We start from the raw sequence: 478 nt of genomic DNA, 5'->3' as shown, positions 1-478 counted from the left end.
TAATTCCATTTGATTCTTTTTTATGATGGGTATCTCCTCTTTTAGATGATGCAAGAACTTCCTCACCTCCTGGAATTCGTTGTCTCTTTTCTCCTGAATTTTCTTTTTTTTTTTTTATAGATTTCTAGGGTTTTTTTTCTTTTATTTACATTTTTATAATACATTCAATTACATTATTTACCTTACAAGGTGATCATTTTAATATATGAACAATTCGCCCCAGTCGAGTTGATCAGAATATAACAACACTACCTCTCTCTCTCAGCCATGCTGTCTCCGTATCCCTCCTCCAAATGTTCTTCCCCAGGCCCCACTCCACACACCCCACATCTGCCATTCACATCCACCTCTTGTGTTTGTACATCCTTCAGCCCATTTTAAATATATTCAGTTACATTATTTAGCTTACAAGGTGATTATTTCAATATATGAACATTTCTCCCCAGTCTAGTTGATCAAAATATAGCAACACTACCTC

General features: G+C 35.4%; 1 protein-coding gene across 1 annotated transcript in view; it reads left to right on the top strand.

The window, feature by feature from the left end:
• LOC102486152 (vesicle-associated membrane protein 7) overlaps positions 1–478 on the top strand; it is a gene marked incomplete in the record, with an annotated part of 96,323 nt that overhangs the window by 86,284 nt on the left and 9,561 nt on the right.

This window comes from Tupaia chinensis, unplaced genomic scaffold (assembly GCF_000334495.1).
Source record: "Tupaia chinensis unplaced genomic scaffold, TupChi_1.0 Scaffold143732_1, whole genome shotgun sequence".
Lineage (NCBI taxonomy): Eukaryota > Metazoa > Chordata > Mammalia > Scandentia > Tupaiidae > Tupaia > Tupaia belangeri.
This window is presented reverse-complemented; position numbering and strand designations above follow the sequence as displayed.